The 27962-nt window shown below is 37.6% G+C and overlaps 1 protein-coding gene across 20 annotated transcripts in view; it reads right to left on the bottom strand.

The window, feature by feature from the left end:
• Nucleotides 1-27962, bottom strand: part of Adgrl3 (adhesion G protein-coupled receptor L3) — a 747948-nt gene that overhangs the window by 699002 nt on the left and 20984 nt on the right. For 18 of the 20 annotated variants that reach the window (XM_076546498.1, XM_076546504.1, XM_076546503.1 and 15 more), the window contains exon 2: nucleotides 634-664. The exons of the other annotated variants lie outside the window; for them this stretch is intronic. The gene's annotated coding sequence lies outside the window, so the exon portion shown is untranslated. The remainder of the gene's footprint in view (nucleotides 1-633; nucleotides 665-27962) is intronic. 20 annotated transcript variants of the gene reach the window in all.

Below are 27962 nucleotides of genomic sequence, written 5' to 3'. Positions count from 1 at the left end.
GACATTTTTACAGGCACTGGATTGACTTATCAAATCCAGCATAACGTTAACCATGTGCCACACAATGAACAAAGAGACAATTTGAGAAGCATGGACATGGCCTTGGGATTTTTCATGTAATGCCCAACCTAACAACACTGGTTATGGTACACAAAACCAGCACAAAGAAAGAAACTCACTGTGCTGGAGATAATGCCAGGGCAAGACATGGAGGAGCAAGAGGCAGACAACAAAGCTTAGTAAACTGAGGTAACAGCCAGTCCTGAGTTGAAGGATGACTAGGCTTCATCTATTTAAAAAAAAACTTTTAAAAGTGCATTTCAGGAAAAGAACAGCACATGCAAACACAAAGAACATGATAGATGAGAAAGGCAGCAGACAAGGAGACAGGAAGGATTTGCTGAGTAGCACTCAAGGTTCAGCGGAGGCTAAAACCCTTACATGTGTAATAGCACTGATCCACACGTCTATCTGATTTTTCTTCCACTGTCCTTGACAGACCGTCAGAGGAAGCCAAAGGAAAGAGCAAAACTGAATGTGCTGCTGATAGAAGAGGCACCGAGAAGGAGAAGGGAGAGAAACACAATGCCCAAGATGCCACGTCTTCATTGGGCATGGCACAAACCCACTCACCAGTTTTCAGGGCAGTTCTTCAAATCGGCATCTGCGGAAGAGTAAGGAAAAGGAAAAGATTATGTGGAGAATGCCCTATTTAGTAAACTCTTCATTCATCTCTAAACAAATTAGTACACACACACACACACACACACACACACACACACACGAACCCAAAACACTGAGCTTAAAAGACACTAGGCAACGTGAGTGGAGGAAGCAAGAGCTGGAAACAGAGAGAGACACAGAAATCAGAACAGCCCTGTGACCACGGTACACATGCATGCAATGGTAAAGATTATCACTGTGCCCATCACTGTCAGCTACTGTTCAGATCCTGTCCTCTATCTGCCATAGTGCAGAAGTTCCACCCAAAAAGAAACTCGGCTTGAATGGGAGGCTGATTCCATCCGTATGTCTCCAGTTACCCAACTCAAGGCATAGCCCCTTGGATAAAGCCAGAACTGGTTGTGTTTTATACACTTGTTCTTTCACTGCACAACAATCTGATTCGATGCTAGTTTAATTTTCTCATTACCAGAAATTCAAACTCACATAGGAGAGCATAAAATCCATATATTTACCCATGCATATATCTGTTCTTTTATACTAATATAGACCTTGTTTAAAGAAGAAGAAGAAGAAGAAGAAGAAGAAGAAGAAGAAGAAGAGGAGGAGGAGAAGGAGGAGGAGGAGGAGGAAGAAGAGGAAGAAGAGGAAGAAGAAGAAGAAGAAGAAGAAGAAGAAGAAGAAGAAGAAGGAGAAGAAGGAGAAGAAGGAGAAGAAGGAGAAGAAGGAGAAGAAGGAGAAGAAGGAGAAGAAGGAGAAGAAGGAGAAGAAGGAGAAGAAGGAGAAGAAGGAGAAGAAGGAGAAGAAGGAGAAGAAGGAGAAGAAGGAGAAGAAGGAGAAGAAGAAGAAGAAATCTGCATGTTGCCCATGATTTTGTCCAAATAACATTTACTTAGGTCCTATCAAATGGGTATTTATAAAAACAAAACGTTTTTAGAAGTAAAATATCGGCAGAGAGTAGATGACCTGATATACAAGCTTAGTCCCCACTGCTCTACTGTTTGATCAATAGAAAACAATTCCTCCCCTTTAATCATATTTACTACTATAATAAATCACTGTTTACTGGAGTCGGCTATTAAACTTTCACAGATAAAGGTCTCAAACTGAACTCCATAACCCACAAACTTTCATTCTATAAAATATGACAGGCTGGGAAAGTTAAGTAGATCTAATGGTAATAAATGATCCTGGTCTTTGCATTCTGTCAATTAATGGTATGTTTAAAATGCAATACAAATTTAGCTTACTGTTGAGAAAAAAGTTAATAAATCCAAGGACAGTAATTGACTAGGCTATTTCAGTAGTAAAGTTAAGCTGAGTAAAATCAGTCCAAATAATGTGGTTAGTTTTATTAGATTGCATAGGGAAACAATATCCTTTAACTGACTTTATAATGACAATGTTAAAATCAACCTTGGGTTTCACTCAAAAAAATTAGATACAATAGCCTTTTAATATTACTTGTCAAAGGTTCTACAGTCAGAAATGTTTATGAAGAGGACCAAAATTAGATATTAAATAGTTTGCCCTCAAAATAAGGCTTTAATGACCTGTCAGTTTTAGAAATTAAAATTTCTAACTCTTACACTTATCTTTCATTTCAAATGTAAGCTACTTGTCTTCATAGTTACTGCTAGAACTACATTATTCTCTCATGCACAGAGTTCTCCCAAGAACAAGAAAACAGTAGATGATCTCTTTGTTCATTAGTTATCACTGCCTAGGAGAGGAAAAATTACTCTGTGGACAGACCTTGACAGTCTGTCACCGATGTCAATATTCTTCAGTTCAGCAGAAGAATGAGATAAATTGTCAATCGACACATAATCTGGATGTGTTCTTGCTTTTTGTCCTGTATAAAATTAACTCTTGAAGGATATGCCTATAGAAAGCTAGTTGACTTCAGGTCTAGACTGGGTTTGTGACTGAGGTTCACTAGTAACACATCAATTAGTTTCATCAGCATTGGATGCTTTTACTTACTCCCCATTTGGTTTGAAGGTCAATTATATCAACATACAACAGGGACAGAGGTGTCTTATTGATTCATTTACTGAAACTTTGCTTTTCTATAGACACCCACATATCACCTCTTTTGGTGACTATTCAATGGATTACCTTGTTGAAACGGTTTACCCTCTTTACTCCTAATGCTATGTGCAAACTTTTCATACCACTTGTCCTTTTTCCAGCCAAACTTAAAACCAGACTCCTTAAACCATGGGCTATGCATAACTAAAATGCCTGTGGACACGGCCTTGCATGAATTCTTCAATAACTCACTCATAATTTTTTTTATCAAATTCCATCAGAAAATTGATATATACTTTAATATTAATTTAAGTATATTGATATATACTTTAATATATACTTTAATATTTAATATTAATATACTTTAATATTAATTAATTAATATTAAACTAAAATTAACATTCACAAATGTATTGATGAGGTATTAAGAGCATGGCAGTCTGTGAAAATGAAACTCCCACTACATTCTGTTTAACCCAACAAAATAACAGCACATTCCTCAGCCATTCAGAGAAAACTGTTCACCACCAACAGCCTTCAGGCAATGAGAACTTGTGTACTGGGAATTTCTGTGTTATTGTCTGTACTGCTAGTCTAATGTTCACGAAAATTCATGCGACTGCCTCACAGGAAAACTCCTTGGTGACACAACCAGACCTTGTTTTGGGGAGTGTTTCAGACATTAATCTTAAGGCCAAGCTTACCTAAAGATCAATAGTCACTGTTTAAGATATCATGTGTGTCCTTTGTTTCCAATATAAATCAATAAAAAGAAAAATGGAATAATTCTAAAAATTGGGAAACTAACACAGCTTACAGGCTTCCTTCAGGCAATTAACACTCGGGTGTTTAAAAAACACTGGAGCACAACTTAATCGGTCTGAAAGATATTCGTTCACCTCATTTAACACATACTTACTGAACACCAACTACATGCTTAGTCCTCTGCGGGCAATAGATACACAACAGTGCCCCATAATAGATACAATCATCTCCTTACTGAGCTTACAATGGGCACGGGGAGTCAAATATTAAACAGATAATCAAGCAAATAAAATGATGAATAATGGCTGCCCAGGAAACAGGCTGGAGTGAGAGATGGTGCCCTGGGTAAAGACAAGAGTTTGTGTAGATTCTGATTATAATGAATCACAAGTGAAGGAACAAAGGAGGCCTCCAGTAGCATTTGCCATTAAAGAATAAGGTGACAGTAAGCAGAACGACAGAGACAGAAGGCAGAGACAGCACTTGGGCCATTTAGAATTGTGTTCAAGGAATAATAGAACGAAAGTAACTGCATGACTAGTAATACTGCACAAAACAAACTGTGCCAAATACCAGAACAGTGTAGTAATTTCTAAGATGTACTATGCAATGTGTAGTATATTTTTACCAAACAATACACCAGTAAGCAAAGCAAAGTAATATAACAACCAAACAGTAAGAATGCATGGACTATCCAGTTATAGTTTTGCACTCCTTAGAAGTCTACACAAAACGTTCTAAATAAGGGATAGTGACTTTACTAAGACAACAGAAGATTCAGATTTAAAGGGAATGTGTGTGAGAATTCACCACTTCGAATTGGAAGCTCAGATTCTCAGTTTTTAAATAACTTATAAATTCAATAAGACCTAAATATGCAAAGCACGGTTTAAAAGCACGTTCTTTCCAACATCGGACATAAAAATTTAAAAAGCAATTCTAAGTCAATTATAAATTAATCTATATAAGCAGGGCACTGATGAAAGTAGTTCCATATATTGATGTCTAATTCAAGAATCTATCTGGCATCTAATTTCCTAATAAAGGTTTTATAAATACCCTTGCTCATCACTGAAGATCTTCTGGAAACTCTAATGGACCACATATTCTCATTGAAAACAACAGGCCTACATGTTCCTCAAAACTAACCAATTGTTCATTTTTATTATTTCTTTGAGAATTTTGCACAATGTATTGTGATCATATTCACCCCACTCTACCTCTAACTTTTCCCAGATCCACTCCCATCTCCCCAGCCCCTTTCACCTACTTGCCCTCTTTTTTATTCCTGTAAAACAGCACATCAAGTCAAATTAGTGCTACTTGAGTCCTCACAGATGTGGGGCCAATCACTGGGACACAATGGTCATGGCCCCCCTTCTCCCAGAGGCAATCCTCTTTAGTGAACCTTAGGGCTGGGCAGTAGAGACAGGGCCGATCCAAGGGATTTTCTCTTCAGCTAGTCTAACCAAATTGCTGTGCTCCTGATTCCAAATAATGTATTGAAGAATGGTAAGAGGAGGTAGCTTATAGTGACCTCTGGCCCATACAGATGCACATGCAGACATGTGCACGCTTGTGAATATGCCACACATACACAAGCAGAAAAAAGAGAATGAATGGACACACAGTCATCAAAAAAAAAAAATGAAAGAGGAAGGGAGGCCTGGACGAATATATATATATATATATATATATATATATATATATATATATATATTAGATCTTATTTAAATATTAATAAGAGTAAGAAAAAAGTAACATTAAACATCTGTCCTTCTGTTTTACATATATTCCAGGAAGCTTTACCCTGACAAGTAGGTGGCATTCTCTATCAGACCTATGGAGGGTTGCAGGGGTAACTCAGTGTTCACTGGCTAAAATGAGGCTTTGGTTTCTGTTCCTAGCATCATCACCAAATAAAGGATAAGCAAATACACAAGTGTGATCAAAAATCTTGCAAGATCAATTGGGAAAACATGCCTTTTATGGCTTTGTTTACATACACGACTCCCTAAGTTCCTATATCAGAGCCTAAGACCCAGTGAGATAATACTGAGGAGAGTCTTAGGTGTTGTTCAATATAAGAAAACCAAGCCCTCGAGAACTCACTAAGAAGCGTAATAAAAGGATTCTGAGGATGCAGCCAGACTATTTTTGCTTTTCTACTTTCTCGCCAGATGTGTTTGTCCCCTGCCCTAGCAGGACACAAGCTGTCAGTCATCATCGTGGAATCAAGGAGGAGCCCTCACCAAAGACATCATCTCTGGACCTTCCCACCTTCCAGAACTGCGAAAGGGAATTTCTATTACTTATAAATGAGCCGGTCTCACATAGTTTGGCTATAGTAGCACAAATGGACTAAAACAACCCTAACTAGCCAGGTCTGAAAACTGAAGTGGTCTCCTAGGAGACCACTCAAGCAAACAGATATTCTGATTGATGAGTGTAAATGAAACAGCCGATTCTGCCTCAGAAACTATTTTCTAATTCTAAAGTAACAACACTTCTACTTCAGTGTAGTTTATTTTTCTGTTTTAGAATAAAGTGATACCCTGAAAAAAAAAATCCTATTTCCTTTTGAAGCTAAAAATTCCTTACATTCCAACAGTATTAACACTTTTTTTTTTTTAAGGAAAAAAAATGTATTTCTTGTGGCTTTACTGTTTTTCCTTTTTTCTTCCCTGGAAATTCACTTTGACTTATTTTGTTAGTCCTGCTCTGTTCATGTGTAAGTGGGCAGGCAGCAAGCAAGGGAGATGGAGATTTAGACAGTCAATCATCCTGTTCACTCAAGAGTTTGAAGTGTTCTGTTTGTTGTCTCCTGGGAGAACAGCATCCATAGTAACAAATGCAAATGCATTTACTTTAGGGCTATTTTAGTAGCCATCAATGGAATGGGGGTGAAGGGAGTTATATGTAGGACCAAGACTCTCTAGGTTCTAGGGATCAGCAATAATTTACTCTTTAAATAATAATGGCTAAAACTCCATAGGTTGTAGTTTGATACACATTAAGCAGCAAACCACATGTTTAGCATCTATTCAGCACCCCTCTGTCTGCTATCAGAGTCCTAAAAATATACCCTGCATTGTGTACACGAACAAAATGACTTGGGTCTGTATGAATATTTCATCATTCCTACTTGACTGTGTTCCCCTACCAACTGTTGCATAAACTACTGAAAATAAAACAAAAACAACAGCAAACATGTAGTGGATAGCCATTCCAGCTTTGATCTGGAAGTTCCAACCCCCATTGAGGCTTTGGAAACTGTCACGCCTACAAGGCGGGGCTAAGGGAGGACCCTGGAGACCAGAGATGGAGATGGGCCAGCGCTCTCTCTGTTACTGGACCCTAGACGGTGGAGGTTGACCAAGCAGAGCTCCAGAGAACACTGCTGGACTGCGCTATACCTTCCCCAGACCCCAAGACCTACCTATGCCTTCATTTATAAGTTATCCACTAAATAAATCTTCCTTTTAACTACGTGGAGTGGCCTTAATAATTTCGCCAATACAAACACTTCCCAGGGGCAGTTTAGAGTGGACACGCAGCCTCTCCACAGGATTCCTTGAAGGACTTTCCACCAAGAAGCAGAACCAAGAACTTTCTGCAAAGGAAGATGGTGTGTTTATGACACATCCAAGATAGTACAAAATGTGGCCCATTCAGATGTTCTGTAACTGGTGGGTGTTCAACAATCATTTTGTTTGAGAAATGAACATACCACATCACTTTCTATAACTTTTAAATATAGCACATTTATGACAATGAGTACTGATGATTGAATGTAGTACTTTTTCCAGTGACCACTACTCATTATTAACGTGAATTGAATGCTTTTGGTTAAATATCGTTTTCACTCTTAACAATAATTCTCTTCCAGTTTCATTTTACAGATGAGGTTACTGAAACTGAGCCGTTAAGCAATTCCTCCTAAAATATGACATTGCAAGTATTAGCATCCAGATTTGTTTGAAACCAACCTCCAACTCTTAATTTTTTCTTTACTACCTATAACTGGAGCCATCTCTTTTAGTTTGATCCTCAAAATAGAATGGATATTACTAAATATGTAATGGTTTTAAATTTTTCCAAGACATATTCACATGCATAGTCTATTTCTTATACACAAAGATGTAAAACCATCACACTTTCACATAAAATAATGTTTAATTCTTTTACAAAATATTTAGATAAACGGCCAATGAATCTCTACCTACTTATCGATAACACAAGGAAAGTGAAATTTCTTTTCTCTTGGGTGGGTCCATTATTTGTTAAAACGTTAAGTCCCAAAGTGATTAGTGTGTCAGTCATTTCTAACTTGTCTCACAGAGACATTCTAAAGAGCCCCTGTCATGGAGCACGGTGGCTGTGTCTGCCGCAGCACTCAGCTTGTGCTCCTGTGCTACAAGAACAAACGCTAATTACTGCTCAGCCCTAATGCTAATCTCAGCATCTGCTAATTAAAAGATCACATCTTCTGCAAAGTCAGCATTACCATTCAAATGAAAACATTAATCAGTTTGAAAAACTCAAAATCAATCAGCTATAAGGAAGAAGTGTCGGCCTCCAAAGAACGGCTAACAGCCCAAACCTAGGACTGCAAGAGAGCAAGTGTCCAGTTATTCATCTCAGTCACCTACATTCACTATTGCAAAAGTTACCCAGGAAAACATTTTTTCTGCGTTCCAGAACTTTCCATGACCATTTGACAACACATGGGCTTTAGATACAAAATCACAACATCATGTGACTCCTGAAGAGGGTTTGTTAAACATTTGATGCACTAGAGATGTGATTACTGACCAGATTTTAAAAATAGATATTGCAGAGTTTTCAAATAGATAATGCAACTTAGTGAGCCATTTCCAGAACACTAATAACTACAGAAAAGCTCAGCTGTATTAATTATTCTCCAGCTGTTTTTAGCTTCTTTAAGCTGATAGTTCTATTTTTAGTGGTCTTTACTAATATGCAGACCATTCAAAGTAGAGCCTAGAAGATGCTTCATGGTTCTAGAGAAAGAAACGTGCTTCAGAATTGTTCAAGGACAATAAGAGACCAAAGACACAGATATGTTGGTGGTGGACTCTCTAGTCACATTAATGTCATTCCTTCTGTGGAATAAGAAAGACTAACAGGAATCTCCCCTCTGTGTAGCAAAATACAACTTTCTTTCCTGTCACTATAAATAAATGGCCAGTGAAAACTCTTTTCAAAAAACTAAAACTTGGATGTAAAGATTAAGGTATCAAAAGACAAAAATATTTTAATATCTTAAACTACTTAAAATTGAAAACACCTAGTATCTAACTTTTCCTGCAGTCATGATGAACACGAACACACACACACACACACACACACACACACACACACACACACACACACACTGATAATGGAAAGATTTCCTCCAATTTCAGAGAACTGCTTATGATTCATGTATTCAAAGAAAATACTATATGAAAGGTAAATTCAATTTTTGGTACAAAGCCAATAATGCATAAAAGATTAAGGGCTGGAAAGATGGTTCAGCTATGAAGAACACTTGTAGCTCACATCCATCTATAATTTGTAGCTCCAGTTCCAGGGGATCCAATGCTTTCCCACTGTGGGAACCAAATATGCATGTAGTACACACACATACATACAGGCAAAAAGAAAACAAATAGATCTACAAAAATTAAAAATATTAAAATAAAGTTATGAGAAATATAACTGTAAATAAGCAAGATTTTATTTTAAAATTAACATGCAAAAAAGATATATTAATATAATATTTTAATACAAAGTCAGTTCATTTTCTTCTTTATTTAAAATAGAAAACTCAGACCTATAAGGACTCATTTTCATGCAGACAAGTAGTTTTGATATATAGGATACTTATGAAATCTAGCTCCAATACACTTTATTGGATTAAGAAATGACTAATAACTTCTTATGACAATTATATTTCCAAAAACTATTAGTAAAATTTATTTTGCATTCCTTAAAGTTAATAAGGGTGACAACGTGAGTCTATACATCAATATGACTTTTACTTATGAGGACTGGAAACCATTAAAGCTAGTTTGTTTTCATAACATTGGTACACACCCATAAAATTTTTATTTCATTCAGACAAACATTGGAAATTCTTATTAGGATAACAACCATTAATAGAAAAAAAATGCTTTCATAAAGTACCAAATAAACAAGAAAAATCTTGAGAGTTATACATTTCCGTCTTATGCATCACAGACAGAAAGACACAAGGTGCCTCATGTTCACATTCCATAAGAAGAAAGCTCATTATGATATGCTTGAAGATATTAATAAAAGAAACAATTATATTAAGAAAAAAATTAGGATCACTCAGAAACACACTCATCATTCACAAGCTCACACAGTACAGAATACTTGCATAAAGAGAGAACTAACTAATTTCCAATGAGAAATAATCACCACAAGGACCAAAACACCTGAGGCCCCATCTGCTAGTCTGTCCTCTCCCTAAAGACTGGCATTAGGGAAGTCAAACATAGGACCAGATACAAGTCAATCAACTGGATTAAATATCTAATAGCATCCATATTCAGGCAACTTGACTCACAACAATGACCAACAGGATTAGGATTTGTTTTGTATTACCTAAGCTAAACAGGTCTCATTCAGAACGGTACTACTGCCGCCAGCCCTTAGAAAAGGAGGTCTTTAGGATAACTTGACATATCTGTGTCATCTACCCTTCACTCATTCTGGGCTCAACCCACTGCTGATGGGTTGCCCTCATTCTCACAACCCTTCAGTGCAGAAGGTCCAGCACATAGTAATATCTTTCTAAAGAGAACAGACCATATTGTACTGCATGCTTCACGCAACCAGTCATATAACCAGAAAAGATGTGCTATTTAAAAAAATATGGATGTGTACCAAAAGAAAAAAATAGAGGTAAACTAATTCAGTTCTTCCCTATCACAAATACAGGTAAACAGTACTGAGTGGATCTTGAATTTAATACAGATCTCCAGAGTAGAAACTGAAGGTGTACAAGGCCCATTTAGAGTGGGAATCTGGAGCCTGAAAGTATCTAACGTTCTCTAAGAATTCACAACGACCCATTCTACTGGATAAATAAGAATATATTTTCTCATTCACATTTTCTAACTATGAGGTAGATTTTGTGTCTACATGTGTAGAAAGGGGAATTGAGACTCCTGTCTCGTCAGAGCATGCTGGGATTTCATTTCTGCTGGCGCTCTCACATTTAGAAACAGGATCTGAGACAGGCAGTCACATAGGCTGATCTTCACAGATACCTGTAATTCATCTTTCAACGCTGATGAAGTTTTCACTTTTCTTTCCCAATATCGTTTTCTTTTTTTTTGTTTTGTTTTCTTTTTTTTTTCTTTTTCTTTTTTTTTTTTTTTTTTTTTTTTGTTAGCAACGTATTTGCCAGGTGGCCGAAGGAAGAGGCCATGTTCTACTGTAGCACTGTTCCCAGGACCTCCTCATACTCAGCTCTGTAGCCATACTCATGGGAGCTTGAATGTGGATAGTGATGCTAGTTCCCTGGTTCCACAACATAACTCAATTGAAGGACCATAGGGGGAGTGTTTATGTACCATTTACCACTATGTTACTTGATTTATCGGGTTTTGTTGTGGGAAGGACAGGTACATACATTACAGCAGACATGTAGAGGGCAGAGGACAACTCCCACCGTCAAGTGAGCTGCAGGGACAAAACCCTGGTTGTTGGGCTTCATGACGAATTCACCTTTACTCGATGACCATCTCTGTCAGTTCATTGGGACGTGGTTTTAAAAGACATAATCATCTTACAATTACTATAAAAATTCATCCTGAAGAAGTCTCCTACTGTGGAAATAAGTCACACTTGAAGTTTTTTGTTGTTATTGTCATCCCTCAATTTCCAACCACGGTAATCATCTTCCAGGCAACAGCACCCTCATTTAAAGTGCTCTGGAAAAGGTCACTAATTGCACAGAATAAGAGTTTCTGAAGTACTCTCTTCAGCATCAGGCTCTTTGATTATTCCTTTTGGTTTCATTTTCTATTCCCTAGCCCCCCAATCTCATCACCCTCCATGATATCATCATGGCACATATTCCATGCCTACAATTTAGATGGCCTCTTAGAAGCTAATCTGCATGCTTCCCCTTACCTCAACCCCATTAGGAGATATTCTACTCTGTAATTCTACCCAAATCTACTTCTTACCTCAAGATCACTACCTCTAGTCTGTACCCACAAAGGAAAGAGGCATACTGAAAGGAGTTCTTCCTCGCCACTTTTTAATGATCTTCTAAAACTGTAAAATCTTACTACCCTTTACCCCACTAATAACTAAATGGTAAGTACAGCACGTTTGTTTCTCTTTTGCTGTTCATCTTAATTTAGGCATCAACTGTTTAAGATTGTGCTGTCTCCTAACTCTTCCAAGTTCATTCCTGACTATGTCTGGGGCTTTGGCTTGATACATTCCTATCATCCTCGTACGAAATGGTCTCCTTACTAGGACTAAAGCTTTCTCATCCATATTTTACTGACTCTTCTAAAAAACAAGTAGAATGAAAACACACACACACACACACACACACACACACACACACACGCACGCACGCACGCACGCACGCACACATGCACGCACATGTGTGCACATACACACACACTTCCCTATTTGCATCTTTTTAAATTTGTGTATTTCTCTTATGTAATCATTTCCCATTTCTATAGAATTAAAGTTTACCACTGGCCTGGTATGTGTTGAATTAAACTTCCTCATATATTCTGATGTTTTCCAAGTCTCTGCTTACATTTCAGCTTCTCAGCAACACCTAACCTGAGATACGTAATATGGTATCTGTCTTCCATTCCCCCAGTTAAATGCCCACAATGTCCTCATCCTGCTGTGATTGTTTCTTCCTTAGCACTTACCACTTTCTGTATTAGCCTACTAATGCACAAAGAAGAAAAAAACTATTAAGCATAGTAAGTGGTCCAAAGGTCAGATGCTTCACGGTGTTAGAAGGAAAGCAAGCAGAACCACAGGCAAGTAAGATGTAAGAAGGTAAAATGGGAGATTTTACAAGAAGAGCAAGAATGATAGTTTGTGAGTTGTGTTGTTGCACACTGCTTGTCTAACATGCAGAAAGCACCGAGTTGGATATCAAGCACCATGTAAACTGGGCATGGGGGCCCACACTTCCAATCCCAGACTGGGGATATATAGACAAGGTGATGAGAACTTAAAAGCCATTTTAGCTATGTATCTAGTGAGATTAAAGCCAGCCCCCCCACAACACACACACACACACACACACACACACACACACACACTTGCGCATGCACGCACACGGGGGGGGGGGGGGAGAATATATGAGAATATTTCCTAACTACTCAATCTGATCACTCAAATGCCTACATAGGATGAATTTAAATGAAAAAGAATGTTAAAGCACTTAGACAAAAGTCGAGTTCAAATCCTTAAGTAGAACATGATATTAGCATTGGTATTGGGCAAGTTATACATCTTCATTAAGGTAATCAAATAAAATATATAATGCTTTTTCATGATGAACTGGAGTAATGGTTATAAAATGAATAAGCCTGCCTTAAAGTCTATATAAAGACCTATGGACACAATTCTTCACAGAGTTATATGATAAAGTCATTGAAATCAAGTCATTATCACTACACACTCAAGATGATAAAGCATGAAAATCAACCTTGTTCCATCCATTTGCCTGCAAACCTCATGATGTCATTGTTTTTCTCTGCTGAGTAGTACTCTACTGTGTATATGTACCACCTTTTATTTACCATTCTTCAGTTGAATGGCATCTAGGTTGTTTATCCTGAGTGAGGTAACCCAGAATCAGAAAGAAAAAATGGTATGTACTCACTCATTAAGTGGATACCAGATATAAAGCAAAGGATAACCAGACTGCAACTCACAACTCCAGGGAGGCTACCTAGTCAAGAAGATCCTAAGAAAGACACAGGGATCGCCCAATAACAGAGAAATGGATGAGATCTACATGAGCAAATGGGACTTGAGGTGGTGGTGGGGTAATGGAGGGCAAGGATCGAAGAAAAGAGAGCTTAGGGGAGCGGGAGGTTGTAGCTGGATCACGAACAGAGTGAGAGAACAAGGAAAGAGATACCATGAAGACCCCATGGGAATAGAAAGAAGCAGAGTGCTAGAGAGGTCCCCACAAAGATACTTCCAAAATAGACTACTGTCAATGGTCGAGAGAAAGCCCAAACTGACCTACTCTGGTGATCAGATGGCTGAACACCCTAACTGTCATGATAGAACTCTCATCCAGTGACTGATGGAAGCAGATGCAGAGATCCATGGCCAGGCCCCAGGTGGAGCTCCAGGAGTCCAATCGGCGAGAAAGAGGAAGGATTATATGAGCAAGAAATATTTAGACCATGATTGGAAAAAGCACAGGGACAAATAGCCAAACTTGTGGAAACATATGAACTATGAACCAACAGTTGAGGAGCCCTCATGAAACTGGATCAGGCCCTCTGGATAAGTGAGACAGTTGATTAGCTTGAACTATTTAGGAGGCCCCCAGGCAATGGGACTGGTACCTGTCCTTGGTGCATGAGTTGGCTTTTTGGAACCTAGGGCCTATGCTGAGACATTTTGCTCAGCCTTGGTACAGGGACGAGGGGACTGGACCTGCCTCAACTGAATCTACCAGGCTCTGCTGACTTCCCAGGGGAGTTCTTGCTTTGGAGGAGGTAGGAATGAGGGGTGCATTGGGGGGAAGGTGGGAGGACAGGGGAATCTGTGGCTGATATATAAAATTAAATTAATTATAAAATAAAATAATAATTAAAAAAATCAACCTTGCACAACTGGGTAAGCTGTGGACCTGGTGACAGTTTCACAGTACAGCATGGTCTTTCCCTTGGACAATATTCGGCTAACTGCCCTGATAAGAGCTAATCCCTATCTTCCCATCATACTATGAGGATTCTTTACAATATAACTACCTTAAAACACATAGCCTATGTGTGAAATGTGGTTCTAAGTATTCTACATTTTCCAGGTCTTCAGTGTTTGAATCATTATAACATTAATAACAATAATAATAATGATAATAATAATAATAATTAACAATAATAATGAAGCAAGTGCCATTATTAAACCACTCTTTAAAAAATAATCAGACTTGCTATACAAAAAATGAGTTTGACAGTAACTTGTAGAGCTAGGATTCAGACCTAAGCAAACAAACTCCAATTGGTATGCTATGTCTTCAGAGCTCCTGGTTGCTAATATCGAGACAAGAATATAATATAGTATAATATAATATGTACATTCAAAAATGTGACTTACCTTGAAATATACATGATTCTAAACATTCTGTATGCAACAGCAATTTGAGCTTGACACTAGTGACAGAGGGAAATAACCACTGTTCTTTGGTTAAAGAACTGGAATTCTGGGAGAGAAATCTCTAGAAGTTGATAGGCCAATGGTTGATCCCAATGTTATCTGCCTTCCAAGGCATCCCACACACAGTGCCTTCTTTGTAGTCTACTGTGAGCTAGACCTTTCATTTGGGGATTGTAGAAATATGGACTCATGACTCCCTTAGCATTACATAGTGAATGAATTTCTCTCAAGGTATGTTAAGTTACAATGTAGGTTTATCTGAGACGATGAATACATCCTGTCAATTTGAATGTATCATTTTCCATGTAGGAAGCAAAGCAACAGGTGAGATTCAGAGAATGGAATAAAGAACGCTAATTCTACATATTTGTGAGGAATAAAGTGGAATCACAGTTACAAAGGGCACTGCCAAAATACTTTGTGCAAGGAGATGTACAGGGCGACTTAACTCTGAAGTCAGTTACTCTCCTCTGAACTCTAAATGGTGAGCTTTAAATAACCAGGGGAATAGAGAATAGAGGCAAGGAGGAAACAAAGCACCCCATTATACAGCGGGAAAAGAGCCCAAGCATGGATGCCTGTTTGGTTCATGTCTCACCACCTCACCTCCCACAGCATTCATAAATTATTTTCCTGTGTGAATCACTAGTCAGTCCTTAGCTGCTTCATTCATGAAACGTTCTCACCAGGGTCAGAGCGAGTCTCTCAGTTTTCATTGTTCTGCCCAGCCCAGTTGCCAGTCAAGACTAGAAGAACAGCAGCCATGAAAGTCCACCCACTAAGGCCATGTAGATTTAGTTTTATTGCCGTGGACTGGTAATTGGGTATGCCTTGGTCTGGCCTGCACACTGCTTCCTCCATCTCAGCAATTGATTTCCTCAACTCTACTACTGGTTACACAAGATTTTTTTTTCCTTTTTACTAGTCTAATACAGTAAACACCTGTTTAGGTTGGGTGCCAACACTGGACCCAAACCTGTGCAACTGGGCCAACGCCCCACTGCCTAGTCTTAATCATCCTTTTCCCTGGGAGTCTGTTTTCTAGAAACTTCAGAGAATGATCTCCAAGTTTGATAAGCTTCAAGGCATTATTCTGCGTATCAGCAAACAAACTCGCAATCACTGAACTGTAACAATTTTGTCGAATGGCCCTGTAAACGAAGACTGTTATGAAACTCCTATGTGATAGGTTGTTGGAACAAACAGCAACTTGTCAACTTATTTCAAACATAACTTGGAAACCGAAGAAACACTCTAAATGTGAAAAAAGTTCAAGTAAATTACAATAAAAAAAAAAACCCTATCACTAACTAGACTTTCTGAGCAGTTTATGAAATTAATCCCACATTACAGATTCAAAAACAGAGCTGTCCCCATCCAACCATGGTTTGCTTTCTGTGGTTTAACTCCCAGAGTCAACTGCAGGATCCTCTCACACAAATCCAGTACAGTATGCTACTTTAAGAGGGAAGGAGTATGTTCACATAACTTTGTATATGGCACATTGCTATAATCACTCAATCTTCACATTAGTTATAGTTGTTAATCTCATACTCTGCCAGATCTCTAAATTCAGCTTTATCATAGGTCAGTATACATAGCGGAAAATACGAAATTGCTAGAAATCAGTATCATCTATAGTCTTATTTGGTATGTAGACCTACAGCCCCCATGGATAGGAGGGGACTACTATGGCATTTAGAACATACCACAAGTTACTGCTTCATTTTAATCACACTCAAGGTGAGCTTGAAGACTCTCAAGAGTGCAAAAACAATACAGTCATAATAGCAATAATGGTAGACTATCTGCCAGGCACAGAGACCACAAATACTATGTTACAGGGCTCCAGTGATCACTTACTGTCCCTATGAAAAGAACTCTTTACCTAAATAACAGAACCTTAATTTTGCTCAAGATAGTTTGTACTCTAAGGTCATTTTCTCCCCAGACACCCTGCTGGGGTTTCAAACATGGATCAAGTGGAATGCTTTCCAGGATAGCTTTCCTTTCCCTGTATCGATTTCACCAGCTTCCCCCAACTCTGCTTCCTGCCTCATACAGATGATCTAAACACCTGCAACGAAGCCTCCCTTTTGTGCCAACAAGGAGACATGTCATACAAGCGTGGTATGGAAAGGCTTATGGACCAGAAAGCAAAAGTGACCTGTGGTCTCATTATACCAGTTAGGTCTACTCATTGCTAGATTCCCTGTTATGGGAAAATAATAAATAGCTACAAATCCAAAGTTCTTAAATTTCTTAGGGATATTTGCAAGCACTATCTCATTTAAAATTTGACAGAGAGGAATTTAGCAGACTTTTTATTCTAAAGCCTAATAAAATGAAAATGACTCTATACCGGTATTCTTACCACCACAGAAGCAAAAGATGAACATATTAATGTAATTGTTACTTAGTAGCTTTCTCTTTCCTACTGACCCTAATCTAACTGATTCCAAACACTCTCATTTTCTTATACTCTCCCATCACTGGCATAAGTACTTTTTGCTTAAGTGGTTGCTGCTGTTTTGTGATGTTGGGATCAAATCCAGACCTTGACCTTGCTCATGCTAAGCAAGTGTTCTTCCACTGAGCTACATAATTTGCCTAAATCATTCTGCTACTCATTTATATACTTCCTATACTGCTTATTTTTTTTTTAAGTTTGGGGCTTGACTCCAGGGCCTTCTACTGACTATAGTTTAATAAAGCATTTCTATGGCATTATCAACTCTAAATGTATTTAGAGCAAATAAAGAAAAATCTCTTCTCTGAAGCAAAACTAATACACAAACCAAAATCAAGTGATGACTATAGTTCTCTCTCTCTCTCTCTCTCTCTCTCTCTCTCTCTCTCTCTCTCTCTCTCTCTCTCTCTCTCTCACACACACACACACACACACACACACACACACACACACACACATCAAGGAAATTTCTCTTTGCAACAGCCAGGGACCACTACAGAAAACCACAATTAATTAAAATGCAGAGTTGTGGAGCTCAGTCCCGATGGAAACATTTACCAAAGACTCCTTCAAGCAGGGCTCAGGAAGCATTGATGAAAACGAGGCAGAAAGACTGTAAGAAGCAGAGGGTCAGAGACTTTGCTGTGATATTGTGTCTCCTAGTAACATCAAAAGCTACACCTATAAAGTCTCACCAGCAGGACTGTCCACATGTGAGCTGAACAAGGGCACCAATGAATTTGTCAAACCGGACATAAAGAATTATAGGTGATCAAGAAAAAGGGGGAGAAGAAAACGTAGTCTTGCCCAGGGAAGGGCACACCAATTGGTTATCCAGTACCAACAGTCAGCCCTGACAACACATGTGCAAGAAACATTATATGGACTCAAAAGGTTATATTTAGGAATACATATGTATATACCAATACATATATGCATACAATAACAATTGATGAAAAAGAGGCCATGAATTTGAAGGATAGTGGGGAAGGGTTATATGGGAGGACTTGGAGGGAGGAGAGGGAAGGGGAAAATGTTATAATTAAAGTAAAATCTCAAAAATAAGCAACAAAATTAAATGATATGTTTAATAAGGTAACTTCTAAGCTCTCAATGATAATGTATCCTCAGTAATTTGAAAAAAAATATTATATTACAGTATACAGCAATGCTTGCTTCAAAGACTATGGCATCTGCAAAGAATTACAATAACTAGCTTCTACAAACTCCTTATCATGAGCCAAATACATTTGTTTCAAAAGCTACTAAATACTCTTGCTGTGTCTTATTATTAGCCCTGTCAAAATCCATGATTTTTCAGAAGAACAAGTTGATTTTATGTTTTGTGACTGGTTGAGTCAACCCCAAATTCTGCCCACTCTAACTTCTAAATATTTTTTAGAATTCTTGCCCTTCTGGGAAAGAAATTCTTCCAGAAACAGATGATGAAATAGTCTTTAAAATAAAACATAGTCCATATTTTTGATCCTTACAGACACTCAATGTCAGCTTAGTTTCTTTTGGTATTTTGCTGAATTAAACTGGCCATATACTGGGATGAAAAGAATTAAATAAAAGAGGCACGATTTCCAGTGTTGACTTGAAGATCATGAACTAGAAAACATTAAAATTCATATCTAACAAAATCCTTGTGAGCTCAAAATGACAGTTCTCCCAAGATCATATTAAAATGCTAGTCACATCTAGATAAGGCTACTGGAGTAATTATTTTCAGGGACTTACTCAAAATATTTGAAAGGTTTCTTTCAGAAATGATCGCTGTGTGTATCCCATTTGGCAGAGCACATGTTTTATAAGCATCCGATATTCATAAACTGATAAACAAGGAATAGGTAGGCATATAAGCAAGCCGAGACTCCTGAAATTCCAATTTTACTTTCACAAACAGATGATAGCTGTGGTGAGACTGAAGAGGTTGTCTCCTTCAGATGGCCAGCCTAGCATACAGGCTTGAAGATCACAGGCTCATCATCTCTTGGTCCTTTGCTTTTCCTTCACATTAAAGCATTCCATGAAGTGTCATCAATTGGATCCCTAAGTGTCCCAGATACCATGCTTAGCTGAAGCCCATGAAGATTAATAAGAAATGAACCTGCCGTCAATGAGTAGACAATCTATAACTGCTGCTGACACAGTAAAAGGGATTTAATTTATGCTACAGTACAAGATCAAACAGAAATGCAAATATCACGACATAATGGGCTGGACATGTTAACAAGTAAGAAAAGTCTGTTGTGAATAAACCATATTTCCATTGATCAAGGTACGATGCACTCAAAGTTCCTTAGTCCTATTTTAATCTGGAATATTTACATGCAGTTCTTCCTTTTTACCCTTCACTGTGTGAATAATGGTTATCAGGAAAGGTGATGAACTAGTTGTGCCATTTTCATAGGATTACAGACCAGAGCATCAGACTAGAATATTTACGTTGATTCTGAATCCATAGAATCTTTCCTAAATACAGAACTTTTCACAGTACAGAAAAGGTCACTGAAATGGGTCTATACGCAAAATTTCAACATCAGTGACATTTAATGATTTCCAAAAATAGTAATGATATTCCTCCTTGCACATGCTGCCAATTAAAAGGCAATTCCGAACATGAAAAAAGAAAAAAGAAAAGAAAGAAAAACCTTTGTGCTAACATCATGTCTATTAAGGAGCTTGTCAAAATTCTATCACTACAATTTTAAAAGTAAATAATAGCAAAGTGATCAATTGTAAATAGCTTTAAGTATAAGTTTCTCCATTCTACACTTAAAAAAAGACTCCTACTACATTAATGGAGGAAAGCTGGTGACATTTGAACAGGATCTGCAATCCAGCTAATGGTATTGTACTGATGTTAATGTTCAGATTTTAATAACTGACTATGGTTACTGAAATAGTAACATCAAGAGCAAAAGATTAAAGGGTATGTGGGAACTCTTTGTACTGTTTTTACAACTTTTCTCTAGGCTAATAGCTGATTTAAAATAAAAAGTTAAAACAATCTCTAGTTATAGTAACATAAAATTTTACAGTGGTTGGCTGCATAGTCTCGATGTAACAGCACATCAAATAACACACATTTCAAATAGCCAACACTTCATCATAGCAGCATTTCACAGTGTCTGCTGACTGCTTAACAACTAAGACTTACTAAGCTTTAATTGCTGAGAAAAAAAATATTTCTATATAGATGGGTCCATGAACAAGAAGTGAATGGCTCAATGTTTCATTGGAATGTGGGAAGAAAAACATCGTATTTCATTAGTTATAAAATCCCAGAGCTCAATTCAGTCAAGAAAGGAACTTTTAAAAGGATCATTCTTTCCCATTTTATGATTATAATACAATTCCAAGAGATAAGAAATACTTTATGATAAAAAGGACACCTCTCTAGTCTTCAGCAAGCAAGACAAAGACAAAGCATTGTCCCTTTATTCTTAATAATATGCACTTAGGAAATGCCTATTATATGCTAAATACTAATGTATGCTAAGCTTTAGGGAATAAATTTTAAAGTAAAAGGATTTCATGAGTCTTTAGATACATAACATGTCAAATCTCAGATTATTAAAACATCTGGTTCTGAAGAGCTAAGACATCCAATAAGGTTTTACATTTGGATATCTTTTCCATTTCTCTCTCATGCAAACTCAAATACGTTCCTTAACATGAGAGAATAACAGCTGTCACTCACTTTAGTTTGTTCCAGAGGTGACAGTAGCAAAGAGACTTTATAAAATAGTTACTTTACATTTGTTTATTTGTTTTCTCTCTGCTAACATCTAACCATCTCCAAAGGAAGTACGAGTCCAATTTCATGTAATATTCCCTCCTGACCACCCCTCCCCACCTCAAGTCATTGTTGGACATACAAGTCATGGTTTTTACTGTAATATAAACAAAATACCATTTTCTGATGTATAATTTTGAGCTTATTCATCTTAGTAGTGCTACTGAGTTTCATCTGGGAGCCTTAACAAGGTCATAAAATGCACTGCTCTCTACCAGTCACTTCACATTGAAACCTCAATTTTATTTAGGACTATTATAGTTGGCTTCTCTGTTGCTATGATAAAACTATGACCATAAGCATCTTGGAGAGGAAAGGGTTTATTACATCTTACTGGACAGAGTCCACCTTCAAAGGAAGCCAAGTTAGGAACTCAAACAGGAACCTGGATGCAAGTAAGAAAGCAGAGGTCATGGAGGAACACTACTTACTATAATATTAAGCTACCTTTCTTATATATACCAGGCCTACATATCCATGGATCACTCCATCCATAATGGCTGGGCTCTCACCCATCAATCAGCAACCAATAAAATGCCCCATAGACAAATCAAGGGCCTATCTGATGGGAGAAATTCCTTAATTGAGCTTCCCTCTTCCCAGGTATGTCTAGGTCTATGTCAAGTTGACAAAAATGAACAATGACAATTATTTTATCAGTAAAATAATCACACATACAGAGGAAACAAGAAATTTATGACATTATAGAAAGTGAAGGAACATCTGAACATAAAATTTTAATAAAAAACCATGGATGGGGCAGATCTCTCATGGCTCCACCTCTAGATGAACTACGGGCAATTAACAACAGCTGAGAAAGGGACAATTAGTCTTCCCTAAGGATGAAGCTGCTAAATTGCTGACCAATATCAATCAGTCAGCCCTAAAAACATATACATATGAGCAGCACTAAATGGACTCATCAAATTTCATTAATATACTTATTTGCAACATAGATTGCCTTGTCACAACATAGACAACTACTCTGAAAACACAAGAATGCAAGTTACTCGATTCCATGGAAGAGAACATTACTGTAAAATGATGTGATTATTTTTTTTCTTCTTCTCCTTTTTATAAGGGTTGAAACTAAATATCAGATCCTGAGCTGTGAGGCACATGGACAAGAGGATTACAGGAGAGTTAAAGAATGCTACTTTGTCCTCCCATTGACTACAGTGTTTGAGGCTTCGTGCAAGCAGGAGTGGCTGGCAGTCACATCCAGGAGGTGAAGTTTTGTCAACAAGTCACCCCACCCCCTTGATTCCAGGCTGTTTGAGGCCTCCACCAACCTTGCAAAAGGAAGAGTAAGATGTGTCACTAATCAGTCAAAGAAGGAAATGGAACAGTGACTGCAGACCACCAGGGCCCACCACTTCCCACTGGTAGGTTCTGCCAAGGATAAGAGAATGACAGGAGCCTAGAGCAGAATGGAACACATGAGAGCCTGGAATAAATCTGCAAATGTGGAGAGAGAAGCTACCAAAGCAAGTAACTATTCAGTCCTCCACCTCAGCATCTCAACGGGAGCACTAAGAATGATCATGCCTCTATATGCGCATTTTAGAGAACAGGACGCTATTCTTTAGGTGCACCTTTCTGCTCATAGGAAAACAAACTGTTTACACTACAATTCATCAGAGCACTGATATTCATATCCAGAGCAATTAGGCAGGAAAAAGAGTATTCAAATAATAAAGGGTTATAAAAAAAAAAAAAGCAGGTTATGTTTGCAGATAATGTGATTTCATGTACAGAAAATTCTAAAAATCCTACCAAACAAAAGGTGTTAGAACTGGCCAAAGGATTCAGTGACATAGCAGAGTACACATGCAAAAGCAAAATCAGTAGTGTTTTTACATCCCTGTGTTAAATGCTGGAAAGACATTAGGAAAGCAGTCTTACTTACATTACCTATGAAAAACATTTACGCAATAAATCTCTAAAAATTGGTTGAAGAGTTGAATGATCTCTGTAGTGAATATAACACTGTCAAAAACCAATAGTCGAAACATACCTGGTTATAATAGGTTTGAAAAACTAATATACTACAACGTCCATAGTACACAAAGCAATTCCCACCAAAGCATCAATGTCATTCTTCAAAGACAATGTTATGCTAAAATTCATGTGAAACCACAACAGATCCTAAGCAGTACAGCAATCATGAGCATATCATAACATCTGATACCAAAACAGAACACAAAGCTATAATGACCAAAGAGCCTAAACAAATATCTACCCCCAGACCTCTGGGGCAGAGATGAATCTATGCATCTGCCACTAACTGACCTTGGTCCAAAGTGTCAGAAACATCTATTGGAGAGTCATTTTGATCACTAGCAGGAAAAATCTGATCTACTTATAGAGGAAAAAATAAATAAAACCAGATGTTTGTATCCCACCACACAGAATAATCAACCTGTAAACTGCATCAAAAAATCCAAAACTATACAACTACTAGGAAAAAAAAAACAAAACTCAAGGCATTGATATAGGCAAGGATGTTGATTTTAAATGGCCCTAAAGATATCACCAGTAAAAGCAAAAACAGAAAATAGGATTATGTCAAGTTCAGAAGCTTCTTCACAGCCATTAATACAATCAATTGTGCAAAGAGACAATTTGAAAAAAGGGAGAAAATATCTGAAAAGACATAAATATCCAGAACATCTGAGGAACTCAAACAAAATAGTCTCATAAAAATAATCCAAATATTCGGATTTGATGAATACATATTGCACCTCCTTATCCAATAAATATATACAATTCTATACCTTATCCAATAAATATGTAGAATCTCAAAAAATTAAATATAATACAATATATTACTTTTCCACAAAGAATCTGATATACTCAATTCATGCTGGTTTTACTTTCAAGTAAAATAGCAAGCAACAATTAAAATTTTTTTTTTTTACCAAAATAAATCCATGCTTTAAAGTCATGGGCCATTAATATAACAAAGCCTCAATAAGTTTGAGAAGAATTTAAAGACTGCTCCTATATTCCTGTAAACACACAGTTTATTATTTTAAAAGGTGGCTAAAACCAAAATAAAATATTCCAGATATAAATGCATTTAACAAATCATAGCTGTACAAAATAAACACCTTGAAAGCTCCCACGTGCTTTAAGCAAGCTAGAAGCAAGTAATGAGAAAGTTAGTAGCTAGATAGGAAATTTTCCTCAAATCTGATTCTTGGGCCCCACGCATATACACATAAAAATGTGTTTTAAAAAGAACAAAATTTTAAAATGCATTTTAAACTAAGCGCTAATATATTTAGAGATTCTTCGAGTAAAACATAGCTCAGACAACGCATGAAAGTTTTGGACGCAAGACTAACAAACATAAAGACACTTACCCTAGTAGTGTGTAAACTCACACTTTTGAGGTTTATTTAATACTTGGAAAGTTCCAGAAAGCACAGATTTCCTTTGACTCCGGGGATAAGTTAGACGGCTGCCCTCGGACCCTGATCACCTGCTTTCTGTACGGTTGCTCCAATGCTGTTTCACCAGGCCTACTGAGGCAGACAGAAACTCAGCAATGGAAGAATGACTAGGGAACTCAAAACGCCCATTCACCCAGTGACAGTCAGACACCACCCTTAGTACCATAGGAGAAAAAAAAAATGAAATGCAGGTTGTTACCCCATAGTGTGTGGGCTACACACCCACAATGTTGACACATAGAATACATCTTAAGTACAAGGGGAGGTATTTGACCAACACTGCCACTTGTCAATCTGGTTCTACACCTACGTTCAAAACCACTGTGGTCCAGAAGCTTGGAGCATTGTTTTTATTTCTCATTTATCAAGTCACTGAGGAAAGAAGGCCAATGAGAAAGCCATAAAGGCAATTTTGCATCTTTCTCTCTCTGCCAGCACATACTGTAGGCTGCATCTTTAACTGAAGACTTACAGTATGTGTACTTGCTGTACTTCTCCCAAATGTTGTAATAAAAGAGAATGTAAAATAAAACCGTGTTTCTTTCAGCCTCCTCCTTCACATTCTGATGTCTCTCTGAAGACAATTTTGTGAAGTGCTTTCAACCAGTCTTCAAGAATGACCCTTTCAGATCTCATTTTAGAAACCAGATATGAGTAAAACAGAGTCAAGAACAATAACTTAAGTTAAAACTCTAAGCCTCATCCCCTCACGAATTATCCTTAAAGGTGTAAGCAGAGTTCTACCTCCATATTTCACTTTCTTACTCCATTTGATAATTGATGTAAGCAAACAGCCATGTAATTTGCACTGGTCAGTCAGATCATGTAATAATTATGACTGAGAATGATTCTCTTCAGTTTATCCCATGTAGCACGAATCTTAAATCTTAAGTCTTATTAATAAAAACAAACCTGGAGCCAGGTATTTAGGTGAATGCTGAATGATCAGAGAAACAGAGCAAGCCACATCCAACCTCACCTTGCCAATTCCTCAGCTGATCTTGTTTCCTCAGACTGGAAGCCTCTGAGTGCCCATCCAAATGAATCTCAGCTGAACTGCTGCTAAAAGCTAAAAGCTTAACAAGGTTCTAGTTCCTGGTCCTCACACCTTATTTACTTTTCTGCTTCTTGCCATCACTTCCTAGGATTCAAGGCACGTGCCACCACGCATGGCTGTTTCCAGTGTGGCTTTGAACTCACAGAGATCCAGACGGATCTCTGCCTCTGGAATGCTAGGATTAAAGGCGTGTGCTACCACTGCCTAAACCTATGTTTAATATAGTGACTGTTCTGTTCTCTGGCCCCAGATAAGTTTATTAGGGTGCATAATATATTGGGGGACACAATATCACCACAAACCTAGTTTAATGTTTTCCCCTATTTTCCAAACATTCTAGAAAAATCAATGAGTACAGCCACAGTATCAAACCCCTGGTCACAACTGCCATATTCAAGAACATTGGATGACCATTAGACACTTTATATTTAAATTTCAAACTCTGATATGAGAAAGTAATATTGTTGCCTCGGTAAAGGGGTGTGACTATTCGTTTTGTGATCTGAATTTTCTTTCCCTGAGCAGTAAACTGACCAGAATAGCATCCTTGTTCCTCCCTAAACCCACCCCTGTATGTGTCCTGTATCTCTGGTTCCTGTCATTCTTTTCATCGGCACTGCCAATAGAGCCTGAAATTAACTTCTGTGGCCTTATGTCTTATTTTGTTTGGTCTAGTTCTTCTGAATTTTGTCTTGCTTTAATGTTTTACTTGAGGCAACATTTCAGAGCTGTCAGCACAGCCACAAGAGTACTTTGATGCAACCAATGATACGGAACCAAACAGAAAAAAGGAATAAGTAAAATATTAACATTTACTTGGGAATTTCACATAATGCAGCCCGATCATGCTCACTTTTCAGGTCTGTCCCCCAACCCTGTGACACCCCCCACAAAAAAGAAAAAAAAATTTAAGTCCAATTTCTGTTGCCCATAGACTCACTGGGGCATGGTCAAACACCCAGTGACCAGCCACTTAAATGAATTAAAAATAAAATAATTAACATTTAAGTCTTTTCTGTGAATTACAGTTTTAAAGGATTTAGGAAGAGGGTTGATGTTTTGGGTTGACAACATATTTTTGCAAGATGCAACGTTTATGTTTGGAGATGAACTTCTTAAGAGTATCCCAAGAAGAAGTCTCCAGTAAAGATGGGCATGCACCATTCAAATTGCATAATATGAATGGAAAGTGGAATCTAATACAATGTCTCTAGAAGGATACAAAGCAGTGCAATTCATTAAGGTAAAAACTGCAAAGGCTTCCCTGAGTTTCTGGTCCTTATGTAGAAGGCACAGCATGGTCTTAACCACGGAAAAGATTAATATTTATTCTCAACTAATGTAGCTAGAAAAAATGTTATTGTATGCCCTCCTTCTTTCTCCAGGAGCATGCTGATTGAAATGGGCTCATTTATCTAAGCCGACAGCCAGACAAAACTATATTGTGGATATTCTTTATCTCCAATTAAATAAGAATTTAGCAACATCTGGTTTGCTACAACAATTACCCAAAATTATTCAAAATAATTTTTTAAAGTGTGTTTAAATATGTCACTCTGCGTTTAACAGTTCTTTTTAATACACCATTTAGATAAAAATGAATTGAATTATTCAACAATTTAGTTGTATATGTAGCAATTCTAACATAAGACTAAGAAATGAAGAAAAAAATCACTGATTCATTTTGAGAGCAATGGGGGATTGCAAATAAAATCAAATCCTTGGTCCTCTAGAATAAGAACTTGAGAGCTGCTCCTCTTCTTTAAACGAGTCTTCTCAAACGTCAGGGAGGTTAAAATCTGTATCTCCTTTCCATGTTGTAATTAGAGACCAGAGAACGTCTCAGCAGTTCTCTGAGGACACAAATACTGACGACATCTCTCATTGTACACCGATTCTAAAGGGCACCAACTCTGAGTTCACACACATACGGCTGTTTTCAGCAACTGTAATTCCTCATTGTCTTTCACATATTCATAAGACTACTTCATTCAAGGGAAGAAGTTCATTTTGGATGAAGTTGCCTGAGCTCATCCCCCATCCTCCATCACATAATTCTTGACTACAATGATGCCTTTTTAACCCCCCATCTCCTTAAAATAAAATTTAGAGGCAGCTATGTCTTGGGGGTGAAGGAAAGCTATCTCTGCTCTGAAAGCTTTGAAAGCCTAATCACAAAACTGTATTTTTATGGTTCATCCATATTAGGTATACATGCCTACAGGATGTAGGTATTCAAAATCGAAATAAGAAATAAAAGCA

The sequence above is a fragment of the Peromyscus maniculatus genome, chromosome 10, assembly GCF_049852395.1.
Source record: "Peromyscus maniculatus bairdii isolate BWxNUB_F1_BW_parent chromosome 10, HU_Pman_BW_mat_3.1, whole genome shotgun sequence".
Lineage (NCBI taxonomy): Eukaryota > Metazoa > Chordata > Mammalia > Rodentia > Cricetidae > Peromyscus > Peromyscus maniculatus.
Note: the sequence above shows the minus strand (reverse complement) of the source record. Positions and strands in the feature narration are given on the sequence as shown.